The sequence below is a fragment of the Pteropus alecto genome, unplaced genomic scaffold (assembly GCF_000325575.1).
Source record: "Pteropus alecto unplaced genomic scaffold, ASM32557v1 scaffold173, whole genome shotgun sequence".
Taxonomy (NCBI): Eukaryota; Metazoa; Chordata; class Mammalia; order Chiroptera; family Pteropodidae; genus Pteropus; species Pteropus alecto.
Genome location: NW_006433940.1, coordinates 154,952 through 180,247, shown reverse-complemented (window position 1 = coordinate 180,247; position 25,296 = coordinate 154,952). Strand labels below are relative to the sequence as shown.

The 25,296-nt window shown below is 39.8% G+C and overlaps 1 long non-coding RNA gene, 3 other non-coding genes and 2 pseudogenes across 4 annotated transcripts in view; 2 read left to right on the top strand and 4 right to left on the bottom strand.

The window, feature by feature from the left end:
• LOC107195433 overlaps positions 1-6,132 on the bottom strand; it is a 7,239-nt gene extending 1,107 nt beyond the window's left edge. The window contains exons 1-2 of the long non-coding RNA XR_001516564.2: positions 5,894-6,132; positions 917-1,077 (exon numbers count right to left, since the gene is read on the bottom strand). This is a non-coding gene — a long non-coding RNA (uncharacterized LOC107195433). The remainder of the gene's footprint in view (positions 1-916; positions 1,078-5,893) is intronic.
• Positions 510-581, bottom strand: TRNAQ-CUG. The gene has a single exon. It is a non-coding gene; the product is annotated as a tRNA-Gln (tRNA).
• Positions 6,133-6,618: 486 nt separating the features above from the next.
• TRNAM-CAU lies at positions 6,619-6,691 on the top strand. The gene has a single exon. It is a non-coding gene; the product is annotated as a tRNA-Met (tRNA).
• Positions 6,692-17,914: 11,223 nt separating this feature from the next.
• TRNAM-CAU lies at positions 17,915-17,987 on the bottom strand. The gene has a single exon. It is a non-coding gene; the product is annotated as a tRNA-Met (tRNA).
• A 2,970-nt stretch (positions 17,988-20,957) lies between these two features.
• Positions 20,958-21,076, top strand: LOC112477026 (annotated as a pseudogene).
• A 1,028-nt stretch (positions 21,077-22,104) lies between these two features.
• Positions 22,105-22,964, bottom strand: LOC107195432 (annotated as a pseudogene).
• Positions 22,965-25,296: the final 2,332 nt, after the last annotated feature.

Here is a 25,296-nt window from a genome sequence, read left to right as displayed (position 1 = left end):
CCAGTTGTGAAGGTGACCGAGTGGTCATATGCGCCAGGTTTAAATTCTGCTTTCCCAGCAGGATACGGTCCTGCGTGTGTAGACACGGTTTCAAGTCCCAGCCCTGGCAGGGATTCTTCCTCCCCTCTAACCTCAACCACTTTCTCAGTCTTTTCTTTGTTTTCGTTCTTCTCTCTACCTTTTCCTTTTCGACCCTAACGACTGACGCTCAGTGAGGTCTGTCTCCTTTCTTTTGATTGCTACTTAATCACGGATCACGTTCTCCTCTGTGTTCTGGTTTATTCATTGAACGCTCGTTTACCGAAAGTTCATTGTACTTGGGGTGTCCTGGGAGAAAAATTATTCTGGTGGAAACAGAACGGACACAGACTCAGTGATTTACAGTGTGGTCCTTGCGGTTACCGGGCAGATAGGCTGCAGTCTCCTGTTTCCTCACTGCCCGAGCCCCTCAAAGATCAAAGTGCTGGCATTGTAAGCCGTATGACTCGTTCTAAAGTAAGAAAAGGGAAAGGTTCCACCGAGATTTGAACTCGGATCGCTGGATTCAGAGTCCAGAGTGCTAACCATTACACCATGGAACCGACTTTGGTGGAGGTATCCTTCACTGCAGTATTTCCCCTTATTCCCCTACTATCTCTTTTCTGCTTTTTTAAAAGCAAAAGATATATAAATGGATGGAAAATGAATGTGGGAAGTGGTTATCACTGATTGCTTTCACTGAGCCTCCTTCCCAGGTTTCTTTCCTAGATGTCAGGGACAGGGCACGGTCCTGATCCGAGAATATCGTTACCCCTGGCGATTTTGATTTTGCCTTCATTTCCGACCCACGCAAGGGCAACTTGGATTTTAATCTCACTGTTCAGAAGGGAGATTTTGCCAAAATAAAAATATAACATCTTTCTACAGTTTCACTTACTCATTCAAGGATACCTGAAGACGCCTCTAGAGCAATTGTGGCGTTTCTTGGTACTTTCCGCTCAGCTGTAATGGTGGGCTTGAAATTTTTAAATCTGTCGTCCCATTCCAAAATGCCTTAAATGCAGGACCAGATCTCATTCCTCTTTGACACCTGAAGGTCTGAAACGTAGTAGAAGCTTAATCAATGCTTATTGCCTGAACGCATAAATGAAAGGATTATTGAACGAATGACTGAGTTAATAAATAAATACTCCGTGGGAGAGGCCACTTCATTGTTAAATCTGACAATTCTAAAGGGATAACTTACATCTTTTTTTTTTTTTTCCCCAGGTCGCAGCTCCCCAGGTAGACATTTCAGGGTAAATAATAACATAAACGTAGACGCTTTAAAATGGAGGCGGAGCTGCCATGCTAGAGGAACTGCCTTGCTCGTCTTGAGTCTCAAACTTTTGGAATGTTAAAAAGGGCAAAATAACCTCTGCATTGGGCCTGTGCAACCTTGTGTCTCCAAAAAAAAAAAAAAAAAATTGTTTGCAAAGATAACAAGAAGCAGGTATTATGATTACCAGGCCGATGGCTACTAGATTGAAAATTAAACACATTTCTTAGAATTAACATCACCATGTTATCTGCACCAATAGAAATATCTTCCTTCTATCGATGTAATTGTTCCTCTTTCCATTGCCTTTGTCTCTTAATTTGAACACTATGTGGGCTTCTGCCTTAATCAGTGCATCCTGAATAACCATTCTTATTGATCATGAAAAATACTTGTTCCCTCTCACTTTGAAATGTCTTTTATTTTTTAGGTTAGCACCGGTGTTCACATGGCCCCATAAATAGGTGTCCTCGGATATGGGTGACGAAGAGAGGATATCACAGTCATTTATTTTTATAAATAGTCATTTATTTTTATAAATCTTAACTTTAAGATAACATAAATATTTACCTAGTTACTGTAAGAATAACAAGTAAAAAGAGATCATAGCAGGAAGAATTACTCAGATATTAGTTACTACTTTAGTCACTCTAAATATTAATTATTGGCCATCTATTGTTAATGCATGTAGTCTCCCAAGCCTGTATGACTAAGGAATCCCTGCATTATTTTCTGGCATTCGTCTTTTTGTTATATCTCCAGCCAAGCAAGATGCCTATCACAAAATAGCTGCTCAATAAATATGAGTTGAAGCGAATATATCTTTTGAGAAGTAGGGAGGAAACAGTGAAATTCAAAGACTTTGGGCCAGCAAAGCCATCCTGAGAAAAAGGAACGAGGCTGAAGGCATCACTCTGCCTGACTTCAAATTATACTGCAAAGTGACAGTAATCAAAATGGCATGGTATTGGCAGAAAAATAGACACATGGACCAGTCGAACAGAATCGAGAGTCCAGAAATAAACCCATATTTATATGGGCAAATAATTTTTGACAAAAAAGCCAATAATGTACAGTGGAGAAAGGAAAGCCTCTTCAATAAATGGTGCTTGGAAAACTGGAAAGTCACCTGCAAAAGAATGAAACTAGACTGTTGTCTATCACCATATACCAAAATTAACTCAAAATAGATTAAGGACCTGAATATAAGATCTGAAACAATGAAATGCATAGAAGAAAAGATAAGCACTAAACTCAAGGACCTTAAACTCAAGGACCTTGGACTTAAAAAGGATTTTATGAATTTGACTTCAAAAGCAAGGGAAGTAAAAGCTAATATAAATGAATGGGACTACATCAAAGTAAAAAGCTTCTGCTCAGTCAAAGAAATCATCAACAAGGTAAAGAGACAACCGTCCGAATGGGAAAATATATTTGCAAGCAATGTGATAAGGGCCTAATATCCAAAATATACAAAGAACTCATACAATTCAATAACAACAATGACAAAAAAAACAATCCAATCAAAAAAATGGGCAGAGGACCTGAATAGACACTTCTCCCTAGAGGGCATACAAATGGCCAACAAATATATGAAAAGATGCTCAAAATCGCTAGCTATTAGGAAAATGCAAATCGAAACCACAATGAGATACCATCTCACATCTGTTAGAATAGCTATAATCAATAGGACGAATAATAACAAATTTGGAGAGGATGTGGGAAAAAAGGAACCCTCATACACTGCTGATGGGACTGCAAATTGGTACAGCCACTATGGAAAGCAGTATGGAGTTTCCTCAAAAAACTAAGAATTGATCTACCATATGTTCCAGCAATCTCTCTACTGGGTATATACCCCAGAGACTTGAAAACCCTATCCAAAAAGATATGGTTTGCACACCGATGTTCATAGCAGCATTATTCACAGTGGCCAGGACATGGAAGCACCGAAGTGTCCTACAATAGATAATTGGCTAAAGAAGCTGTGGTACATATATACAATGGAATATTACTCAGCCATAAGAAGAGATGAAATACTGCCATTTGTGACAACAAGGATGGACCTCGAGATAATCATGCTAAGCGAAATAAGCCAGACAGAAAAAGTTGAAAATCACAAATCACTTATATGTGGAATATAAACCTAAAAGCAACAAGTGAACAGAACAAACAGACTCATGGACATGAAATATAGACTTGTGGTTAACTGAAGACTATAGAGTAGTGGTTACTAGTGGGGTTGGGGAAGAAGGGGGAGGTAGACAGGGTAAAGGGGGTCAAAGATAGGGGAGTAGAGGAAGGGTGAAGTGGGTAAAGGGGATCAAATATGTGGTAGCTGAAGGAAACTGGACTTTGTATGGTAAACACAGAATAGAATATACAGATGCAAATAATAATGTAGAACTGAAAATTATATAATTGTATAAACCAGTGTTACCCCAATAAACTTAATTTAAAAAAAAAAGACTTTTGGGCCAGGTGACTATAAAGTTCTAAGTGTCTGTCCCTTCCCTCCACACAGATAAACTCTTCATTCTACCTTCACAAATCTCCTAGCCTTAAAAGATTATCTAAGCTATTGCAAATACAGCTGAATAATGGACTGAGTCTTTTTTCTCCAGCACAGGTGGCATACTTCTTATTCCATGAGCCACAACCTTATTTCTTAAAGAAAAAGAAAAATGTCCAATGGTTTAAAATACCAGAATCTCAAAAATCCACTGTTCAAATACTGGCTTTAAACTTCTCTCTGAGGATAGGCAAAGGGAAACTGTTTTTTCAACCTTTGTACATTACCCACCCCCCCCCACCCCCCAAGAAAGGAGAGTGGGTAAAGATCTGGAAAATAGGGCAGATAGCTATGGGTTGATTTGTTCTTCAGTCTGGAGTTCATTCACCTCTTCATTGGAATTGCCTATGGTTGATTCAGCGATGTTGCAAGGTGAATGCAAACAAATCAACCCCACTGAGAGGAATGAGTAGGGGAAGAGACGACTGGGCTCCATAACACAGAAACAATCTATTCTCTGGTAATCTGAGCACCGGTGGTTAGCAGTTACCTGGTAGCAGGGCTGAATCCAGAAAGAGCAATTCAGTGCAGCATAATTAGCAGTCCAGGAACAAATTTCGTTGGAGTGTCCTATAGAAAGGGGACTTCAGAACACATGACCCTACCTAAAACTGAAAATCTCAGTGTATTGCTGGCTCCTCAGCTCTATATAACTTGCTCACTTCACAAATTGAAAAGATATTCTTTCATGTACTTATTCATTGAAACTGACCACAAATATTTATTTAGGTTTCATGAGGTGGGGAAGCAAGAGAAATAGGGCTCTGTATCTGACAAGGCTTATGATGCATGACAATCCCTCAAAAATTTCCAAAATTATGGTAAATGCTAAGTGATGGAATGAATGATAACAGAGCATACCCAATGTATACCAACAGGAATACCTAATTAAGGGCTGGTAGCAATAGGAAAGCCTGCCAGAGGAAAGGATGGCTGAGCTGAGGACTACTGCAAGCTCCCCAGCTCATTGCATTTCTCCTTTGCTGTATTTGTCAGATTTAGATTTTTAAAGATTCATTTACGAATTGGTGAATTCACTCATTTTAACAACTCAGATTGAAGTATCTAAAGTAAAACTTATAATCTCCCCCTTTTCTCTCATCTGACACTATCATCACTGGGGGCAATTTGAAATGTGTCCTATACATTGTACTATTGTACCATTCGGTTACATCCTTTAATCTGATAACAATGTATCTAAGATGCTATTCGTAGTTCAATTTCATTCTTTGCAGTAGAAGTTATAATATCTTGGGGCCATTATGCTTGTCTTCTCCACTAGGCACCAGGGCTGGTGCCCTTTATCTTGTTCCTCTCCATATCCTCATTGCCTGATTGTAATTCTAGAGGGAGAGATCAAGAGAGGCTTTCAGGAGAAAGCAACTTCAGAGCTGAGACCTAAAGGATCAGAAGCAGTGAAGTCGAAACGCTTGGAGCAGACCCAGGGAACCTAAGCGAAAACTCAGAGACGCGCGCGCAGAGGAGCAAGAGGGCCTCTAGTTGGTGAGATGTGAAGGGCAGCTGAGTAGAATCGCTGCAGCTCAGATCAGCATAATTAGGGTTAATAAATGTGAAAGGAGAATGCCGTGGGAATGCTGAGAACGGCGATGGGGCAGGACTCAGATTCAAGAAGATTCAGGGAGATGGACAACTATTCGTGTGTCATTTACTGAATACTGTAATAAATAAGTACTGCTGTTATCAACGGGTCCTAAGTAAGCATCTAGAACATAGTAGGCGCCGAATCAATATATATTGGATACTCCTAGGTAGTGAAAACACAATAGTAAAGGGAATGCGGCACACAAGCACGTGCTCAGTAACTTTTCGGTAATTGAAACAACTAATAGAATATCTCGCGTCGGTGATTGGTTTTGGAGAAGGTGCAGCCGCCGGAGGGAAGAAGCGGTAGGAATTGAGAAGCCTACCTAAAGTCGGATACCGCGGAGGAAAGGTGATGGGGATTAGCACCTAGGAAGACTCGAGTATTAAGTCAGGTGTTCTAGTCCGCTCCGCCACTATACCTTGTTGATGAACTTGTGCGCCGCCAAAGCTGAACGTCGCTCCTTTACCATTTTTTTTTCTCTCTTCCTCTTCACCTTCGCTCCTCGTCTTGTATGCCCACCCTTCCTCCAGCATTCTCCTTCCCTCACTCCCAGCTCAGCCCAAGAATCCTCTGACCCTCCCGACCACCGTCAATTCTCTTTCTCACACCTCCCACGTTGACTCTCTGCAGACCGAGAGTTCCAGAAGATGTTGTGGACTCTAGATACGCTTGGACTGCAGGAAGTAAATCTTTGAACTTCAGGAGTGAGCAAGTTCGGGCATTTGGTTTGAACCCAGCGGCTGCTAAGAATCCTGAGGTTCCCTTGCCCACCCTCCATCTATTTCAGGGGACCGAGAGCCTCCACAGAACCTCAGGAGGGAGCAAAAGACTGCAGTCCCTGCTATTTGTCTGGTTTCCCTATGTCCTCAGGTCCTAATCATACTGGAACAGAACTTCCTCAGAGTCCGAGCTCAGTTGCCCTCAAAGCACCTGAAGTCCACAGAAAAGTCCGCGCGGGAAATGGAGTCGAGCTAGTTAGTGGGCCTTTGCCCTGTTCTGCGTGGTTTTGTCATCCAAACTTTGGCTATTTTAGACGAGAATCAAATCAATTCCTCTTTATTTTGAAACAGTTATTTAAATTTTTAAATGAATCTTTCTTATAATGATGTTGATGGGCGCTTAGTAAAAGCTGCTCGACCGCTTGCCTCTTTAGCGCAGTAGGCAGCGCGTCAGTCTCATAATCTGAAGGTCCTGAGTTCGAACCTCAGAAGGGGCATTATGTTTTCCCTTGCTTAAAGAAACTCGACAATAAATGGAGTTAACAAATCTTTGTTATGTCTATTTTTTTTTCCGTCGAAAGTATACACTATGACTTAAGAGAAAAATCTGAGGAAACTGCTTAGGTGTGATTATATGAGTAATTTACCGTTTAAGCCAGATATAGAGATATGGGGTAGGGGGCACTTACAGCGTACATTAATTTTGTTTTGTAATTTTCTTCTTTTTTTTCTTTTCCAGTTTTATTAAAATATAATAGACAATTACTTGCTTTTATTTACATTGTACAATTCAATGAGTTTTTTCAATTGTGGTTGGCATACAATAATATACTAGTTTCAGTTGTACAGCATAGTGATCAGAGATCCACATAACTCGCAAAGTGATCACTCCACTAAATCTGGTACTCTCTTCTCCCTTACATATTTATTACAACATTATTAACCATCTTCCCCATGCTACTCTCTACATCTCCATGTCTATTCTGCGACTATCCATTTGTACCTTTTAATCCCTGTGCCTTTTTGCTGTGCCACCAATCCTCCTCTCATCTAGTAGCCCTCAAAATATTCTTTGTATCTATGAGTTTATTTCCATTTCTTGTTGTTGTTTATTTTGTTCTTTAGATTCCACATGTATGTGAAATCATATGATATTTCTCTATCTCTATCCGACCCATTTCATTCAGCGTAATACCCTCTAGGTCCATCATACAATATCTTTTTCATCCCCTTCCTTTTAATCTGTGTGTCTTTTAATCTGAAGTGAGTCTCTTGTAGGCAGCATATGTAGGGTCTTGTTTTCTTATACATTCAGCCACTCTATCTTTTGGTTGGAGCACTTAATCCTTTTCCATTTGAGGTACTTATTGATAGGAATGTAGTTATTACCATTCTTTATTCAAGTTTTTGATACATACTTTTTCCTCTTAAATAAGTACCTCTAACATTTCCTGTAATGCTGGCTTGGTGGTTATAAATTCCTTTAGCTTATTTTTGTCTGGGAAGCTCTTTCTCTGTCTTTCAACTCTAAATGACAGCTTTGCTGGATAAAGTGTTCTTGGTTGTAGATCCTGTGTTTGAATATTCTGTGCCATGCCCTTCTGTCCTGCATAGTTTCTTTTGAGAAATCAGCTGCTAGTCTTATGGGTGCTCCCTTGGAGGTAACTAACTCTTTTCTCGTGCTGCTTTTAAGCTTCTTTCTTTATCTTTAACCTTTGGCATTTTAATTATGATGTGTCTTTGTGTGGGCCTCTTTGGGTTCCTGATTTTGGGGACTCTGAGCTTCTTGGGGTTTTATGTCTATTTCCTTCACCAAGTTAGGGAAGTTTTCCATCATTATTTCTTTAAATGGCTCTTCAACGTCTTGTTTTCCTTCCAGTACCCCTATGACATGGATATTTTTACATTTTATAGTGTCCCGTAAGCTCCTTAAATTATTATTATCGTCCCAGCTTCTTTTTTCTTGCCATTCTGACTGAGCGTCCTTGGCTTCCCCATCCTCTATATAGAACACTTGATCTTCTTCTTTATTCACTCTGTTTATTCCATTTAATATACTTTTCATCTCCAATAATGTGTTCTTCATTTCTGACTGCCACCTTGTTATAATTTCAATTTCCATTTTTACATTTTTTGGCTCTTTGTTGAAGTTCTCACTGAATTCATCTACACTTCCCCTAAGTTCATTGAGCATCTTTATAACCAGTGTTTTGAACTCTGCATCTGTTAGATTGCTTGACTCCATTATTTCTGGATCTCTGTTCTGTTCTCTCAGATGGTTTCTGCTTCTTTGTCTTCCCAGTTTGGCTGCCTTTCTGTGTCCATTTCTATGTACTAGCAAAGCTCCTAAGTCTCCAGGTCTTATTAGTGAGGCTTTATGAAGTAGGTGTCCACTTCAGAGAGGGGTTCAGCTGTAGGCCAAAGTTAGCCCCAGCCTGTGCCCCTCTGGGGCAACCTGTTAAGACTGAGTAAGCAATCCATAGATGATGTGCTTATAGTTACCTCAAGAGGCCCCACCAAAAACCGAGGTCAGCTGCCACCAGTGTGGGTCTTGGCGCTGCTCAGCAAGGAGCACCTGACTCACAGAGGACACAACTGAATGTGGCTTGGGTGGGGCCCTGAGTTGGGGGAGGCAAGTTTCAGGGACTCCTCTGGGCAAAGTGACCTCTGTTTTCCAGTTTGATCATGTCTCAGTGAGTCCACACACTGGGAGGGAGGAGGGCTCCACTGCCACTTCTGTACAGTGAGTCTCGCCTCTGGCCCTCACTCTGACAACTCAGTGTTCCCCTGTAAGTCCCTGGTGCCCCATAAGTAGCAAACCCAATGCTGCTGCTCAGAGCAAGTAAGGTCCCTCACCACAAAAGTCCACTACTGAACACGGCCCCTTTAAGAGATGTCTGCAGCAGACAGCTGCCACTGCTATGGCCTCTGTCCTGCTCAGCTGCTTGGAACTAGGCGGCCTCGTGTCCTTGCCCCATCCTACCTCCTCCTGTTGCAGGGTGATTTTTTATTTCTGTCCATAGTTGTAGGGCTCATTCATCTAAATCCCTGGTGATTTTCCTCGCTGTTTGTTCCTTATTTCTGTCACAACTTTGATTTGGTTGCAAGAGGGATGAACTGAACCACTATCATCTATGCCATTTTTTTCTCTCCGTCTTGTAATTTTCAACTCTATGCTGCTTTTATCTTGATTTAAGTCTATTAACATTTCCCATTTTATCTATTGTAGTGCAGTTGTGTAGACTACCTCAAATCTGTTTTTAAAAAGAGTGACATGAATAAATACATAATTAGGAATGTACTATGTGACAATAATTGTGTTAAATTCAGTATTTGAAGAAGAAATTCTTTTTGTAGATTTAAGGAAGAAAAGTGGATAAGAGAGTAAATCCTTTGTCTAAGGTGGCACAACAAAAACCATTAAATACAATGTTCTAATTGATCTTCTATTTTTATAGTAACAGTAATAATGATAACACCAAAATTTCATTGAACTGTTAGCATGTAACAGACACTATTCCAAGAATTTACTTGCATTATCTCGTTTAATTTGGAACCTTGGGTCATGAAAGTATACATGTTTGTTTCTCTAAACATTCTTTAATCTGTACTTCATCTCGAGAGCATTTAATCACAATTTAAATATTTTAATATTTATGGTATAATTCATCATTTAATGGCTGACTCTCCCTTCTAAAGGGTAAACTGCCAGGACTGAAGTGGTGGTTTTCCATTGCTGTAAATCCAGGGCAAAGCAGAGCTCCTTGCTCAAAATACATTCTGAAAACCTATTTGTTGAGAGCTCTTTGTGCTAGGCATTCTTAAGGTCTGGGCAAGGGGAGTTTAGAGCACAAATTTTGAAGACCAAAAACAAATGGGCCGGGCAATTCTCTGATTATATACAACTTTTAGAAATAATTGTTTAGGTTACAATATATAAGGATGAGAGTTATTTTTTCACCATGAACTGAGGGCAGAAATAGTCTTGAACTATATTCAATGGGTGCAACGATGGAGTCAGGAATTAGGAAAAGGAACTTGGACAGAATTTAAAAAGACAGACATTTTTGTCCATGTATTTTCTTTACACTAGAATATACAGGAAAGAACTTTATCTTAGATGGTTCCGTTAGTAAAACCCTAGACTCTCAAACCTTGAGGGTTCCAGTCCACTTGAGCAAAACGAAGGGTCAAGTACTTTTGCCCCCACATCAGTGAATGATGCCCATACAAACCAAAGAAAGATAGTGAGGTAAATACATGGGACTTCTAGAGTAAGACGTCCTCAGGTTTTGTGAAGAGAACTATTTATATTTAAGGAGCACCTCAGAGTATGAGACTTTGTGTCAGAAACATAGTCTTTGCCTGTTAATCCCACTTACCTAAAAAAATAAAGCCAGAGTGGAGTTACTACATTCACTGTGTAAAGGATGTGGTTGGCCATTTGTAGAATTTTCTGAATGAAGTAGAAGTAATCTACTCAAGAGTTGGTTGGTAAGTGAGCGGCTGAGGAATCTTTTCTGGATATCCAAATTTAATACATATACCAAGTTTAAAAATTAAATAGAACCAAAAAAATCTCTTCTAACCAATGGTATTGAAACCTTGTTTAGGAAAATAGCATGCTATGATCAGAACTCCGTGTTTCCATCTCTGCCCAAGGGAAATCACATGAGCCAACATAATTTTAAGTCAGTTTGGGTTGGCTTGGCACCAGACCACCACTGCTTGAATCATAGTCATTAATATTTTATTACTCTCATTACCCATATTACAGTTGCACAGAGCAACCATCTAATGTTATTTGCTTTCCAATGTAGAGTTTATTTTATATAAAAGAGAATATGCCAATCGACCACCGCTATGGCTATAGTATATCCACATCCACACTCTGGCTTGGGACGCCTCAGACATTTGGTTATTGTGAGTCAGTCCTACAAGCCTGCATAACTCTGGGTGAATTAAAAAATAGTTTCTGATTCTACAAAGGAGAGGAACAGATTCTGAATGGTGATAGCTCTAACAAGGATCAAGTATTCCTAAGGAACTGCCTGAATAACCGGGCCATCCAGGTCTTCGACTTCTCCCAAATCCTTAACTATATCAAATGCAGGCTCCTGGAACCAGAGGCTGAGGGTCCAAAAGACACTGTTAAGATTTTCCCTATTACATGCCTCTTTAAGTCGGGACCAGAATGAACTGTTGAGGGAGCTATCCTAAAATATATACTCTCTAGAGGTTCTGGCAACTTTCAGGAACACTCTAATCATTGCTCTCTCTTTTTCCAACACAGACAGAGCCAAAGAGGTGTGGCCTGCAAGATGCATTTCACTAGGTGTCTCCTGAAGAGAGTACTGCAAAAATCCAAAATTGAGATGTTGATTGCCTGGAATAAGATAGTGATAGGGAATATGGAAGGAAAAGAATAACATTTTATATGCTAATTAGTTCATTGGTTTATTTGTATTTTTTGTCAGATACTGTGCTAGGCACTGGAAATACAGGAGTGGCTAAAACAGACCCAGTGATCGCACTCATGGAATTTACAATCTAAGGCCGGGGGAAGAATAGACAATTAAGATGTTAAAGAAAAGGACAAGACAACTTCACATAGTAATGAGTGCTGTGAAAAAAAACCAAAACAGGTTGAGGTGATGTGATGGGAGGTTGGAGAGTGAGAGATGGAATGGTGTATTAGTTTTCAAAGACTGTCAAAACAAATTACCACAAACTGGGTTGGTTTAAAACAACAGAAATTGATTTTCTCAGAGTCTTGGAGGCCAGGAGTCCAAAATCAAAGTATCGATAGGGCTGTACTACCTCTGAAGTCTCTAGGAAAGAATACTTTCTTATCTATTCCCAGCTTTTTGTCGTTGCTGGCAATCTTTGGTACTCATTGGCTTGTGACAGCATAACTTTAGTCTCTGCCTCCATCTTCACATGGCCTTTCTCCTTCTGTATGTTTCTGTCTTCACATGGCTTCCTTATAAGGACAACGGCCACTGAATTTGGGACTTACCCTAATCCAGTATGATTTTATCTTACTTTACCTAATTGCATCTGCAAAGACTCTATTTCCAGATAAGGTCACATTCTGAGGTTCTGGTGGAGTTGTGTTTTTGCAGAACACAATTCAACATAGTACAGATGGAAAACCAGTTAGGACCAGATTGAATAGGGAGGCCAAGGCAAGGAGATTGTATGTACCCATGAAGAAGAAATAGCAAGACTTGATGGGAAAATTGAATATCAGGTTTTCATCTATCTGTCCATTTATTTTTTCAATAAATTAAGTTGCACCAGGTTTCTGGTCAAGGTGGCAGCATGGATAGACACTGTGGTTACCTCTTCTCACAGCCACATCAAAATTACAACTAAACTACAGAACTGCCATCATTGGGAGTTACCTGAAGTCTAGCTGAATAGAGTCCTTCAACTGGGAACATACAGAATATACCACCTCAAGACTGGTAAGAGGGGCAGAGATGTGAAACAGGCTGGTCCAACACCCACATGTAGCAGTTGATAATTGAGAGAAATATCTCAGCTATGGAGGTCCCTCTAGAAGAACAAGGGGTCCCAGTGCCACAGTAGGCTCCTCAGCACAGGGTTCCAATGCTGAGAAGAGAAGTCTCCACAACTTCTGACTGTAAAAACCAGCAGAGACTGTGGCTGAGTGAGATGGAGGGCTACTGAAGTCACAGACATTTCTCTTAAGGTGACTTCACATGGACTTATTTAGTGACGGACTCACATGCTCTGAGCTCCAGCACTGGGGATGCAGCTTGAAAGGAGCCAGAGACATACAGGGAGGAAATGAGTTGTCTGGCTTCAGGACGAGGGCTGAAGGGGCAGCTTTCTCCCAGACAGAAGTGCTGGCAGAAGACATTGTTCCTTTGCTGAGGTCTCCCCTACCAGTCTTGCAGATCCAGATGGGCGCCATATCTGAGTCTCCATCAAAGTAGCTAATACTGGTCTCCCCATCGAGTGATTCCCTCAACCCCTCCCACCCCAATGTGGAGGCCCACCCAAGCCACTTCCAATGGATTTTCCATACAAAAGACTGTCTTAGCTCATGCTGCTGACTTTCCTAAAATCTCTCAAAAGTTCACAAAACCTAAACAAGCAGCATCTGGCCTTGACATGCCCCGTATCTCTTGCTGAGCAGCCCTAAGCCTGGAACTAGCAGCAGCTGGCTTCTTGAGGTACTTCCAAGTCCAGCATGGGTGCTAGCCACTTGTGGATTGCTTGGTAGCTCATGCCAGGTGGCTCCAGGCAGGGCACAGGCTGTAGCTAAACTTGGCGTGCAGCAGGGCGGCTCCCAGAAGACCCTGACCTGTATGCCTGGTGGCTGGCTTTGGTCTAAGCCAGAGCACAACCTGGGGTCACATCTGAGGATGACACACCCAAAGGGCAGATGAGGTAGGCATCAAAGCCCTGCTAAAGTGAATCCTGCCCTGTAGGGTCAGCCTCTGCACAACAGCTTGGCTAGTCATCACAACCAATCAGCCCAAGGGTCAAGCCCACCCATTGACAAGCAAACAGCAACTGAGGCTCAGCTATAACAGGAGGTCAAACACAAACCATGCAAGAAATATACCTGGAGCACCCAGCTCAGGTGCCCAGGGAAGACTGCCGCTGGGACCCACAGCACACCTACTATATAAAGCCGCTCTACTGAGATTCCAAGATATAGCAGCTCTACCTAATACATAGAAACACAGAGAGGTAGCCAAATTTGGGAGACAAAGAAACATGTCCCAAATAAAGGAACAGAACAAAGCTCCAGGAAAAGAATGGAAAAAAATGGAGACAAGCAACCTGCTAAATTCAGAGTTCAAAATACTTATTATAAGGATGCTCAATGAACTTAGGGGAAGAGTGGATGAAATCAGGGAGAACATGAACAAAGATATAGAAAACATAAAAGTGGAGACAGAAAACAAAAAAGAACCACACAGAAATAAAAAATACAATAACTGAAGTGAAGAATACGTTAGGAGGAATTAACAGTAGATTAGATAAAGTGGAGGATTGAATCAGTGATTAAAAGATAGGGTAGCAGAAAACACCCAATCAGAATAGCAACTAGAAAAAAAAGAATCCAAAAAAATGTGGATAATTTAAGGGGCCTCTGGGACAACATCAAGCATACCAATATTTGCATCATAAAGATACCAGGAGAGCAGAGAACAAGAAACTGAAAACCTATGTCAATAAATAATGTCTGAAAACTTCCCTAAACTGGCAAAGGAGATAGATGTACAAGCCCAGGAAGAACAAAGAGTCCTAAACAAGATAAACCCAAAGGGGCCCACATCAAGACACATAATTAAAGCCAAAGGTTAAAGACAAAGAAAGAATCTTAAAAGCAGCAAGAAAAAGCAATTAGTTACCTACAGAGGAGCTCCCATAAGATTAGCAGCTGATTTATCGACAGAAACTTTGCAGTCCAGAAGGAATTGGAATGAATTATTTAAAGTGATGAAAAATAAGGACCTACAACCAAGCTTACTCTACCCATCAAAGCTGTCATTTAGAATAGAAAGACAGATAAAGAGCTTCCCAGACAAGAAAAAGCTAAAGGAGTTCATCACCACCAAGCCAGTATTACTGGAAATGTTATAGAAAGTTCTCTAAGAAGAAGAAGAGGAAAAAAAAAAGAGAGATTTAAAAAATGAATAAAAATGGCAACCACTACATATCTAGCAACAATTACTTTAAATACAAATGGATTAAATGCTCCAATCAAAAGGGTGGCTGAATGGATAAGAAAACAAGATCCTTACATATGCTGCCTACAAGAAACTCACTTCAGATTGAAAGACATACAGTAAAAATAAAGGGATGGAAAAGGTGTATCATGAAAATGGAAACAAAACAAATAAAGCTAGGGTAGCAATAGACTTTAAATAGACTTTAAAACAAAGGCTATAACAAGAGACAAAGAAATACCCACTTATCCTGCTTCTGGATATTTATCTGAAGAAATGCAAAATACTGCTTTGAAGGAATCCATATGTTCATTGCAGCCTTATTTACAATGGCCAAGATATGAGGGCATCCTGGGTGTTCATCAATGGATGAATGGATGAAGAAGAGGTGGTACATATATACAATGGAATATTACTCAGCCATAAAAAGAATGAAATCTTGCCATCTGCAATAACATGGATGGACCTAGAGGGTACTGTGCTGAGTGGAAGTAAGTCAGACAGAGAAAGACAAATATCATATGTGGAACCTAGAGAACAGGATAAACAAACAAACAACGGAAACAAAGCTCATAGATACAGAGAACATTCTGATGGTTGTCAGCTTAGGGTTGAGAGATGAGTGAAGGGGGGAGGGGATTAAGAGGTACAATTTGGTAGTTACAGAATAGTCATGGTGATGTAGAGTATAGCGTTGGGAATATAGTCGGTAGTATTATAATAACTATGTATATTGTCAGATGAGTGCTGGATTTATTGGGGGTTATCACTTTATAAGTCGTACAAATATCTAATCACTGTGTGGTACATCTGAAACTAATATAATATTGTATGTCAACTATAATTAAAAAAAATATATAATTTTTTTAAAAATTAGGTTGCGCAAATAGGATAGTTTCCCAAGAAGGAATAGAAATCAGAACTTGGACAAAAGAGCTATCCATTAGAAAAAGATGAAAATAACAAATACATTATACATAAAGAACTAAAGAAGAATATCTGTATCTATATATTGTTAACCTAAGAGTAAAAAGTACTTTCAAAGTGAAAGGTAACAAGTGTTTATTTGAGATCAATAAGAATAGCTATTAGGGAATCATTAGTTCTGAAAAAGCCTAAATAATGTTCTGATTAGGAGACAAAAGAAATGGGTATTTATGAGAAGGGAAAGGGGAAAAATTACATTAATAGAAGGAAGGCATTTCAATTGATGCAAATAACGTAATATAGCGAATTAATTCTAAACAATATTTTTAATTTTCAGTCTACTAGTCATCAATACATTTAGTCAAAATAACTGCTTTCTTGTTATCTTTACAAACAGTTGTTTGGGACACATCGTTGCCCTAGGCCCAGTGCAAAGGTTATGTTGCACCGTTTTAACATTCCAAAGATTTGAGGTACAAGACGTGCAGGCAGTTCCTTTAGGATGGCAGCTCTAGCTCCATTTTAAAGTGACTCTTTCCTGAACAGACACTTCTCCCAAGAAGACATACGAATTGCCAACAAATATATAAAAAGATGCTCATCATCGCTAGCCATTACGACAATGAGATACCATCTCATACCTGTTAGAACAGCTATAATCAACAGGACAAGTAATAACAAATGTTGGAGAGGATGAGGAGAAAAAAGAACACTTATACACTGCTGGTGGAACTGCAAATTGGTACAGCCACTATGGAAAACAGTATGGAGTTTCCTCAAAAAACTAAGAATTAATCCATCATATAATCCAAGCAATCCTTCTGCTGGATATTTACCCCCAAAGACTTGAAAACTCATATTTGAAAACATATATGCACACCGATATTCATAGCAGCATTATTCACGGTGGCCAGGACATGGAAGCAACCAAAGTGTCCTACGATAGATGATTGGCTAAAGAAGCTGTGGTACATATATACAACGGAATATTACTCAGCCATAAGAGAGAAAATACTGCCATTTGCAACAACATGGATGGACCTTGAGATAATCATGCTAAGTGAAATAAAACAGACAGAAAAAGTTGAAAACCACATGATATCATTTATGTGTGATATAAACCTAAAAGCAACAAACAAATAGGACAAACAAACAGAGACTCATGGACATGGACAATAGACTAGTGGTTACCAGAAAGTGGGGGCCGGGGGGCGGGTGGCGGGAAGAAGAAGGAGGTAGATGAGGTTTAAGGGGTCAAATGTATGATGACAGAAAGAAATCTAACTATGGGAGGGGAACACATATGCAATATATATTATATACCTTACTGTTAAATTATACACCTGAAACTTACTGGATTTCATTAACCAATGTCACCAAAAATAAATAAATAAAAATAAAATAAAATGGCTCCTCGAAGGATATATGTATCCTTATGTTCATTGCAGCATTATACACAGTAGCCAATCTAAGTGTTCTTTGATGGATGGATGATCGATTAAAGAAGAAGTGGTACATAAACACAATAGAACATTACTCAGCCATTAGGAAGGATGAAATGCTGCCATTTGTGACAACATGGATAGATCTTCAGAGTAAGCTAAATAAGACAGATGGAAAAGGATAAGAACTATATGATTTCACTATATGCAAAATATAAAATAAAAAGCAACGAACAAACAAATTCATAGACACAGACAAGAGAAAGGTGGTTACCAAAGGAGAAAGGGGTAGGGCTGAGAATGAAGAGGGTAAAGGGGATCAAATTATGGTGACAGAGGGAGACTAAACTTTGGGTGATAAGTACACAATGCAATATATAGATGATATATTATGGAATTGTACACTTGAAACTTATATGTTATTAACCAATCTCCCTCCAATAAACTAAATTTAAAAATACAAAAATAGTGGTCGCTTTATATTATTGTTTATAGAATTTACATATCTATAATCAGGAGGAAGTTTAGTGTTAACCCTTTGGTAACGTACATCCAGTCATTCAATGGCCAGGAGTCAGACTTTTGTCAAATAAAGGACTTACATTCTTGAAGGAGAAACCTGAGCAAAAAGCTCAACTGCCCCCTCTGAGGTTCGAACTCAGGACCTTCAGATTATGAGACTGACGCGCTGCCTACTGCGCTAAGGAGGCAGGTGCTCGAAAAAGAATCTCTCTTACTATATCTTTAACACTGGATTTCGCTTTGCTTAAATAAATCACCGTCATCTTAAATACTGAAAATGAAATGTTCTCCTACAATGTCTTAAAAGTGCAACAGCTTCTAAAACATGATTCAGATGAAAAAAGTCGCTGCTGATCCTACTGCCTTCGAGCCCCTCAGTCTGCACTGATCACCACCTTTCACAAAAGAAGGAAAATTTACTAAACTTTCTGCCCAGAAACCTGCACGTTTACCTGCACCGGCGTCCATCCATTTTGTCTCAATGGAAGAAGGAATCTGCCTGCTTCTTCTCTCACTCTCTCTCTCCATCCATACCGGATCTTTTTCATCAGTATTTAAATACACTCAAGTGTATTTACTGCCTCAAACAACAAAAAATTTTCTTTCACTTGGTGCCTTGGTCTCTAGCTGCCGCTCTATCTCCTTTGCTCCATCACAGATGAATTGCTCATAAAGCCATCTGTCCTCATATAAAGAAAACAGCTTCCCAAGTCCCATTAGGCTTTCGACAGACTACAGTCTTCCCTGACCACAAAGGGGGTTCCTGGACACATGGGGCTTGGTGGTTTAAAGAACAAGGTGCTGTTGGTGCAGACTCTTGCACCAAGTTGAGAGCGGTAGCTGCAGGAACAGAAAGAAGTGAAAAGCCTGGTTTACCTACGGTCTTGCTCTGCCGTGGGAGTGTCTTGGTGTTATCATTCAGTCTCACCTCTCGGGAAACCCCTTCCCTGGGCGCGAAAAGTCCGGGTTTTCTGTGGTTAGTGATGGATGCAGAAGGTTGGGGAAAGTATAAAACACTCCAGAGCTTTATGACCCGCTTGCCACCTCCTGTAGGGCTGAAACCAACATTGACATTACTGTCAAATGGATATGGAATATATTATCTGACTTCTGTAGCTGCAGTTGCTGTTTTTCCCCTGCCCGCTGACGATGACAACCGTAATTTTCTGTTCACAAGAATGGGCAATCTAGTGTTACATTACTCTGGGTGATGCGACTTAAATGCGTGAAGAAGTTTGTAGTCATGAGCGCTAACAGTTTGGTTCCTACTGTAGATTAACTATTGTTTTATGTCGAAAAAGCGCTGGTTTAATTTTTAACATTCTGAATATAACTATGCTTTCTGTATTTAGATAATGAAAATGAGAACAATTACCACGTAAACGCCAGCTTAACCTAGACATCACTGAAAAAGTCTAAACGACTGTGTTATTTTAATGACAGATAAAAAGACACATACAACTGGAATAAGGAGGTAAAAAATCAAAACGGAGAATATTGCACAACATGTAGAAAAGGATTTGGAATTTCATGGTGGAGAAGGGTTTGTGAAAGTGCATAGGGAGACCGAATCTCACAAGTCCCGCATGAGACAGGAAAGAACTTCTGAATCAAAGGTTTTTGTCTTCCAAAATGACACCAACACTCACTCAAAAATATCATTAGACATAATACTAGAATAGAGCACACATTATCTTCTTGGTTGCTGTAATCCCTGATTCAGGGGGCTGCAATCTGCTGGCAAACAAAAAGGAGAAATTTTGATACTATATTTGGCTCCTTGCTGATTCTGTCAGAAGACCTTGCTCTCTATAATCTATCAACTTCAAGCAATGTGTCAAGTTACTGCAACAAGAAGTTTCCCCTAGCTTTTACTTTAATTTGAATCACAGCATTGAAAATCCTCTTCTTGATTTACATGAAGAGTTAATGAAAACTCTGAATACTTAAAGCAAACTATTGTTGGTCTTATTCAAATACAAACCAGACCTTGCCCATCTATCTGCACATTTGGCAGACAGTACAAATGTAAATTTTGGCAAATTCCATTTCTTAATAAATAAAATGAAAATATCTTATCTGCTAAATTTCCTGCATACCTTGTACACAATGCTGCTAAACAACATTGTGGTTTGCTTACTTGTGATATTGAGGCTTTCATGCTTTCTTGAGGTTTATGGTCACTTTTTAGTTTCTTCAAAATGTACAGAAGCACTTAATGAGATTTTGAGACTTTATAGAAATGGGAGTAGTGGCTTTAAGCATATGCCTACAAGATGGTTATCATTGTTGCTGACCATAGGGAAAAAATTTTTATTTTTATTTTCAAAGTGTGGGATAAGAAGAATGTCCTATAATCTGGAAATACTTCAAGGATGAGAATGGAGAAAAGGACTACAGTAAAACAGAAATTTATATGCCTTTTAGACATTCAGTGGAGATATCAGTAATGTAACTGGATATGCTCAATAGAGAGTTGAAGGTTTATGTTTGGGAACCATCAGGGTACAGTTGGTCACATGATCAGGTAAACCCACATAGGGAAAGGGTATACATAAAGAATATGTGAGGACTCAGGTCAAGGCCCTAGAGAACTTCAACATTTAGAGATTAGAAAGAGGCGTAAATAAGGAAGGAACTGTATTTAAGTAGAAAGAAAACCAAGAGAGTATGATGTTCCAGAAGCCAAGTGAAGAATGTGTCTCCATAAAGAGAATATCAACTGGGCCACATGCTACTGAGAAGTTGAGCAAATTGAAGACTCAGAATTGACCATTGGATTTTATAAGATGGAAGTTGCTGGGACTTGACAAAGAAGTTTCAGTAGAGTGGAGGGATAAAAGTTTGGTTTAGAGTTGGTTAAAGAGAGGAGCACAGTTAGGAGTAGTCTCTACCCACTTAGCTATTCAGATTCAGATTTGGAGAAAGTGGTGGTGTGTTTCATTTGACCAAGTGTTGGGAATGGGGCAAAGGAGATGAAGGTTATACAAGCTAGTAATACTGGTAATTAATCATGAAATTTCAGCTGTAAGAATAGGGTAGTAAAAATGTGAGGAGGAAAAGAATGCATTAAATAATTTGCTAGTAGGCAAGAGAAAATGAGCTAAAAAGTCAAGAAGTGGTGGTCAGTATAAGATGTGATTGAAATTTCTATCTGGGTTTAAGGCCCTGCCACCCTGAACAAGCCCAATCCCGTCTGATCTCAGAAGCTAAGCAGGTTTGGGCCTGGTTAGTACTTGGATGGGAGACCACCTAAGAAGACCAGGTACTGTAGACGTAAAAAATTAAAAAAAATAAGGGATTGTAAACTGACAAGGTCTTTGCAATCTGTGAGGTCAACCAAGGGTTGCCTCGCCTAAAAAAAAAAAAAAAAAAAAAGAAATTTACATTTGGAATATTGCCTGAAGTTTGGGTTAATTATAAAGTCAAAGGTAGTGCGTTTTTCAAATTGCAGGTTGTGATGCCTTTGTGTGGGTCATAAAATCAATTCAGTGGGTCTTGAATAGAATTTTGATTTTAATTAGAGAATAGAATACAAAATGTCAGAGTGCATTGCAAGTTGTGATGCAAACTGTATTTCTTGTTATGAATCCCGCTAGAAAAAGTTTGAAAAATAGAGTAGTGGGGAAAGAAAAAATCTTTAGAAATGAAAAATCTAGGACCTGGGGGAGGTGTGGTGGGATAGGAGTAAGGGCAGAGGAAATTCACATCTCCTTTGCATACATGAAGATTATTTGCTAGACAAGGGTTGGGAAGCTCTGCTGTGTATCCTCTGAAGAGAAAGGAAAGGGAAACACTGTAGGATTTCTCCTCACAAGTTTCATAGGGTTGGTGAGAATTCTTAGAAATTGGTTTCTGACAGAATAATGAAGGCAAATTTACTGAAACTATGATTTTAAACATTAAAAAAAAACACAATTCACAAATTAAGCAAATTGTTCATATTTATTTCCCCTTTCACAAGACTATCCTAGATTTTATCCCAAAATATTTTCTGTTACTGTCTTCTTATCATTCTTTTGTTATCCTCCATTTTCTCCTTATTCTCGTAACCACTTCCTCTTCAATGACCAAGATCCCCAAATTCTGAGTCAATTCTCTTCAAGTGTGTTAAGGAGATAATTCCCATCATAGCATCCTCATCATTTCGTTAGCCTTCCTTTCATTAAGCTTCAAATCCAGTCTTGCTGACATTGGGGGACTTCAAAACATTTTACATGCAATAGTATTTCTTTTTCTTTTAGAAAGTGTTTATTTTCTGTCAGCCTTATTTCCATTGTGTTTAAGAGTTTGTGGAAGAACAGCTTAAGACCACTCAGTGGTTGTTCCTACCTTCAATGGCCAGAGCAGTGGGGGCTGCCTACCAGTCTTCAGTGGCAGGCTGAGCACTACAGTCTTCAGTAGGAAACTGCTGAATAGGTACAGAGGACATTTGAATGCCATCAGACCAGCCTGTGACTTTAGGTTGAGCAGCAGTGAACTCAGGAGCTCAAGCAGTCCATTCACCCTGAAATTCCTCCTTGGTCACAGCCTTTTCAGCATGGGCCTGCTCTTTCTTTACAATCTCTGTAGAAGTAGCGATCAGGCTTGACCTCCAAGGATGTTCACAGGAGATGGTGCCACGCATGCACAGAACTTCCCAGGCCAGCATCCACCATACCAGACCCACTGAGTGAGCTCTTTTGTTGTTGCAAGGATGGCAATGTCCACATAGCGCAGAGGTGAGTCTGTGTTACACAGAGTGATGGTAGGCAGGTTAACATAAGACACCTCTGTGAGAGGCTGGTGGTTGGTCCAGGGCTCAGTAACCACCAGAAGTCTCAGCTTCCTGGATCTGGTTAGTGGAGGTGCCAGGAGTGAAGCGACTAGCAATAGGAGTGGCTCCAGTGGCAAAAGCAAACTTCAGCACAGCTCCTGGCCAGTATTTCTGGACGATATGACACTGACATCAGCTAGGTTTTCAATGGCAACAATGGCAAGAGCTGCCAGCAGAAGCTTCTCCCAGGTTCTCTTCAAATTTATGATGTAGATGCCATCGCTTTTCCTTTTATAGATGTACTGTTCTATCTGGAAGTCAAGGTTGGTGCCACCTAAGTGGTTCCTGCTGCAAGGAATTTGAGGACATCCTCCTCCTACATTTGCAGGACATCCAGGCCTCCAGACATTATGACAGTTTCCTTTTAAGTTACATGAGAACCAAGAGCAACACTATATGGGCCCCTCTGGGTAGTGCGGAAAGGTGTCTGTGTCGACACCTGTGTTAAGGCACCAGATACAAGGTCTGTCATTCTAATTGTTTTCTCCCTGGTTTTCAATTCCTACTTCTCCATAAGATAAATATCATCTTGGAGAAGACCTACTACTCCTCAGATGGCAGGTGAATGGCATTATCACTTCTGCATTCTTTTTAATCCTTGCCTGTATTTTACTTCCCATATTCCACCACCTACCAGATCCTATGAATTTGACAAGAGAAAAATTTCAAGATGTCCTAAATTAAGTTACAGCAGGCCACAAATGAGAAGAAGATAGGAGAGTTAACCAGTTAACAGCTAAGGGAACAAATCAACAAAATACTGCTTATGTTCCCAAATGTGTGTTGAAACTTTGAATTAACTTCCAGGGAGCTATTTTCATAATTAGAGAGAATAGCTGACCACCAGAAGCCACTGCATCCTGTGTATGCATGAACTTTCCAGACCGTTGCCCACAAACAATCCAAAAGATCAAATACTTCTTCCTTACAGACTATGTACCTATTCTAGAACTTTCTCCGCTTTATATTCTCCCCCACCCCCTTTTTTTCTTTACATTCTTTAAAAAAAAACACTTTACATCTTTCTTCTCCAAATTTATTCTATAAAATAAATTTTATAGAATTTATTTTATAAAATAAATTCTATAAACCCCAATACTGCAGGCATGTTTGTCTTCTCCATCTAGCTGTGCTGCTGTTGGTTTAGACTGTATGCTCAGGACCTGGCCCTTTTTCTGATTAGCATATGTCTCAATAAACCCTTTCTTTCAGAAAAAAAAAACTTGGCCTTGAATGATTTTGTTTAACAAATTCTACTAAGATAGAAGAAGAGGCATCTGAAAAATGCAAAGGAAAGGGCTTGCAGAAATGACCAACTCAGCCGGTTATAGATTAACCACATCCTATAGATCTCTAAATGGCCTTCTGGAAACTCTTGCAACACCTACAGGACAAATGATCTGTAAATAGGTAGAACCAGTGGTCTGGAAATTCCTTCCTCCTTGCAGCCCCCACCCAAAACTATCCCTCCCCATCCTGAGTCAAGAGGTACACGTAAAACCTCAGACAAAGAAATCACATGCCTCTTACATGGACACTGCAAAGGTATATAAACTGTAAGAAATCTAACCAGGGAGAGCTCATGCTTTGGTGCTGTTAGGCCCCATGCATTCCACCAGCTAATAAATTCTCCTTCTTCTAACAAAGTTGTCTGAGCATCCAATTTCCTCTGTTGGCTGTTGCTTCTTGCAACATAGGGATTAAGGTTCAGTGCTTATTTTACCCAGGGTGCCCAGGTTTGATTCCCGGTTAGGGAAGAATATTCTCCCCAGCTACACGGGCACTTCCCAGTGCACACTGCCCATGGGAAAAGCAGGAACTGCAACTGGCGGCTAGCAGCGAGGCCCCATAGGGGCCTTGCCTCCTCTCTACACTAACAATGGGAGGGAGACCAAGAAGTTTGGCTTGTAATAGTCTCTTAAAATTGGATCTTCTTTGCAAGAAACTGGAAAAGTAAAAAGTCTCGTATCTACAGCTTTTGTGCTCCTTTACCAAGACCCAGACTTATTAGATGGCCCAATGATAGGAGTGCCTTCCCAGAGATCTCAAAATAATCAGGAATTTTCTCTTCCCCCTTCACCCTCGGACTCTGAGGCAAGGACCAAGTTCTCTGGGGACTCCATTTATTTTATCACTCCCTAAGGAAACTAGATATGCGCTCTCAGGGAAGTTACAAATACTGATGATGGGGAAATATAAGAGTATGGGCATGACCTCTGATCTATATTTGTAAGTCTTATATGTAATATGGTGGTTGAGTTAAGCATTCTAATTATGGTGGAAAGGAAAAGGTACATTTTTGGTAACAGAAGATATAAAATATGGAAATATATTTTGAAGGAAATTGAAGGAAAGATGTTTGTCTTAAAGTTGGTATTTCTAAATGTGTGAGAAAAGGCAAACTGAAGGGGTGAGGAAAGTTGTAGAAGGTTTGTGAAGAGAAATCCTGAGAGAAAATTTTATATGATTAAGCTAAACAAGATTGTCAAAAGTAGGCTAATACAAAATTAGAATGTTTCTCAGACTTTCAGTCTGCTACTAATATTATGGAAAAGTTTTCCAAGTAGAAAACAAGGATCCTGCGCTTCATCAAAGCAATTTTCTGTGTTTTATATTACCTTACAAGTCTTCTGAGGTTTTTAGAGACTATATTAACATTGGCCCAAAGCCTGAGGGCCAGG